Below are 4,129 nucleotides of genomic sequence, written 5' to 3' on the forward strand. Positions count from 1 at the left end.
CTTCATCCCAGAAAGGCACAGGCACAAATTAACAGGGCAACCTTTTGAAAAGGTTAGCTGGAGGTTTGTACTCAAAGTCATCTGAATGGTTTTGCTCATACAGTAGCTTCCCACTGCTAATCGGCAACAGCACATGCAGGAATTTCTTTGGAGTTTTAACCTCTGTTGAGAACAGTTACCAATACCTCTTTTTGTCTTTCCACTGGAACATCCCCAAGCCCCCCCAAAAAAGATTTTTTTACCTGGGAGGGTGGGTGTTGTGAGGGTTTAGTCCTACTTAACGTCCACAGTGCACCTTTTAGGTAGTGTTTCTCCAGGCTGACTTTGGCCTGAGTCTGAACCACATTGTCAGAAGAGTGTTAAAGATTCAAGCACAGAACAAATGAGATGAAAATAGCTGGAGGGGACTTGTAAAAAAAAAAAAACATTAGTGGGAATAAAGCTGAAGAATAACAGTAACAAGGAGTGGCAAGTGGAAAAAAAAAAGGAAAAGGGAAAATCAGAATATTTGGTACTGTTGCCGAAAGTGCTGAGCGGAAGTCAAGCAAAATTATGTTTGCATTATTTTGAGACACGTTAGCTGGTAGAGAAGGAGGGTGTGGGTGGGGAGGTTGTGGTAAGCCATTAAGATGAAGGGTGAAAAAGCTCAGCTGTTATCACGCGAAACTTTTAATTTCACAACCCAGGAGAGGCAGTATTTTTACTTCCACATAGCCATACCACCTGTCCTGGAATCACCCCAATTAAGCACACTAATATGTGGCACTTTTTACTCCTTCTCCTATAATAGCAGGTGACGGTTTTTAAGAGAAAAATCAGATGGCCCAAGCATGTTCTCAGTTTTCCCCCTGCGGTATCCTTATTCAGAGCTCCAGAGGAGCTAGCTCATAAACAGGAATAACCCTGTTCAGATTTTGTGAGAAAATATAATAGTAAATAACAGCTGACACATTTATCCAAAGTGCCTTATACTGGTACACATTTATGCAGCTGGGCATTTTACTGAAGCGTCTTACTCAGGGGTAAAAGAAGAGCTGTGTCCCACCTAGGACTTGAACCTACAACTTTCAGGTTACATGTGCTGAGTCCTTTCCCCTATACCACACCACTACATGATCCTGATGATTAAATGACTTATTTTCTAGCAGGCTCTCCACCCCAACTCCACAGCCACCCAGTGTCACATAACTAAGTACTGTACTATAATAAACTGTGAACTCATGTACATTCAGATCTCTCAACTGAATGTGTACAAAGCAAGGAACCAAGCCTGGGTATAAAATTAATGCTCTCCATCATAGTTTAGCCTCAAGTAAAAATCAGCCTACATTACATAACCACTAAAGTGTTCTACACAGTTCAGTGGCACCAGTGCAGGTCAAGCAGTAAATGACATGGTGCATTCAGGTGAAGGCTTGTTCAGGGAACTATTGAATGGACACCCTGTCCCTAGTGGCACTGTGCCCGTCTACAGCTGGTGATCTTCCACATGGAAATTTGAAATGCACAAAAATCCAGATAAACAGTAACTGGCTGACTTGTCAGTTAACCCTGTGTAAATGTCTGAAAAGCAGTGCAAAACCACAGAGAGGCAAAAGTTAGTGATGCGACAAAAGACAGCACCTGTGAAAAAATGAATACACTACACGTGAGTTTATAATTAATGGGACATGGCTACCTCTTATTTGATCACTTAAAATAAGTCTTTCATGTTGCATAGCCTGAAACTAGGTCATATCACATAAGGCACAGCTGGGCACTCACAAAGACCCTCCAGTGAGAAAATGCCAGAGATTGATGGACATGGAAAGTGACCCTGCTCACTCTTTAAGCATTGGACTGATCATACAGGCCCAGTTTTGAGCCAAATCTGTAACAGGATTTCAGTCTTCATTTGTTTGCCAAGTGTACCACTGTGTTGCGTTTCCTCTGTCACTTTTACAGTCTGTTTAATTAGTACTCCAGAAATTAAAAAGAATCTTGCAGCCTGTGATTCTCATGGGAATCAAGATCCATTGTAGACTCTGATAGGTCTCTAGCAATGTACATTATGTCCCTGGCTCATCGTTTCATTTTTGTGTTCATTTCTGCATGATCTGAAGCTCGGTTTGGAACTACAGGTATGTGCAATGACTCCAATGAGTCATTCTCCCAGTCCCTCTTAGAATGACACTAGAGAACAAGAGAGTGCATGTTACTTTGATATCACTCACACCACAAACGCATGCTGCACACTGTCAAAGGACACAATTTTCACAGAACAGGCCCAGACTATACATAACATGCCACTCTGAAAAATGTTGGGTGCCTTATGTGTATATGTGTGAATCACTGAAGCTTGAAAACATTGAATTATATGAATAATTTAAAAAGATCAGACGTATTTGAATATTCTTAGTCAAAATGTGGTGTATACTGGAGGTATTGAACACAAATACACAAATAATAGGACACAGAAGCCGCCCCCCAAAATAGTCAAGTCCAAAACTAAATAAAATATCAAAAGTAAACATCAAAGTCCTTGAACTTAACTCTGTAGGAAACATCATCCAAAGAGAACACACATGCTAAATAGCAAGGTTTAACTGTCAAAATTAAATTTCAAAAGACAAAAGGATGCCCTTTGTGTCTCATTACATTAACCTGTGTGAAAGTTTTCATTTGTTTTTTAACTAAAAAGAATACATTAAGAGGGACGTTTAAACGGAGCTTACATGCTGATTGGAAAACCACAGAGATCCCTGTGAAATACCGTGCCTCTCGTGAGATGTAATTCAATGCTAAAACATTTGTTGGTAACACTGAATACAAAACATTGAGTGCAGCTTTCTGTAGATTCACACTAATAAAGAAAGTAATCCTGAGAGACACGACATGTTAGGAGAAGTAAGGGCAACTGGAATATAGTGTAATATTACACTGTACGAACAATCTTCCTACACATGCATGCACACTCTGTCGAAGGGTTGGACAAACGAAACTACAGGTACAATCAGCATACTGTACATCATGTTTTTTTTCTTAACACATTCTGTTCGATAAATGACATGCTGATGAATTTCCTTAAAAAAAATTCCAGTACCCATTAATATGAAACAAAAGCGCGAATTCATTTAGTGACATTTGGGGGAATAAATAAGCTTTTACAAGGCTATTTAAAATAAAAAGTTTCTAAAAAATATGCCACTTAATGTAGTGGTATGTATATAGTGTAAAAACATGTAGGATAAGGATAAGAACCAATAAAGATGAAACGGAAAATATTCACCCTGCAATTCTCTGAATGGTTTACTGTGCATACCATGGCATTTATATAACGCTTAGTTAACAACAGCGTGCAGGCGGTTTATTTTATAGCACTATAATTGCCAGTTTATTTGTTTTCCGACAGATAAATGGTAGAAAAGAGCCCGTTTCCTTGGCTTGTGCATGGCAGAATGCTACTATACTATATATATTTTACAAGGCATTACTCCCATTTATTTTTCTGCTGGAACCTACTGAGTTCTCATCTCACCGGACTACCAGTCAGTTTGAAATAATTGCCTATTGTAAATACTCTCCTGGAAAAGTAAAAATATTTAACGCAGAGGTGTCTAATTAACCTAAAGCATCCTTTAGAAAAGAAAGATTTATAGTTCCATTATGAAAATGTACTAAAAAGGGAAAATCACTTTGAATGTATCCTCTTTTTAAAATACCATTTGTCGCATCTTTTGGCAAACCACGAATTTAGGAAAACATCCAAATCCCAGAGTAGTAAAAGGGCGGTAAATGTCAACAGCGCCCCCGTGTGGACACACGCAATTAATTCTTCTTGTTCATATCTTGTACCTCATCCCACGGAGACAAAGTACTATATAGTTCAACAAATGCGCTACAATACCAATAAGAGCGCTTGAGAATAAATGATCAACGAGGTTTAATTTTATACTATTATCAAACATTCTTACAGCTTCACTGCATCTTTAAAAAGCACGACAAATGGAACACAATACGACAATATGACTTACTGCACTGACAGTTGAAAGGTTATGTATCTGCTGTTTCTACTATTGCAGCTATAGAATAATACAGCTATTAAGACCAATCCTGCCCATTACAGTCAGTATATCTACTACTACTGCTG

Source organism: Atractosteus spatula, chromosome 2, assembly GCF_055471065.1.
Source record: "Atractosteus spatula isolate fAtrSpa1 chromosome 2, fAtrSpa1.hap1, whole genome shotgun sequence".
In the NCBI taxonomy this organism is placed as follows: Eukaryota; Metazoa; Chordata; class Actinopteri; order Semionotiformes; family Lepisosteidae; genus Atractosteus; species Atractosteus spatula.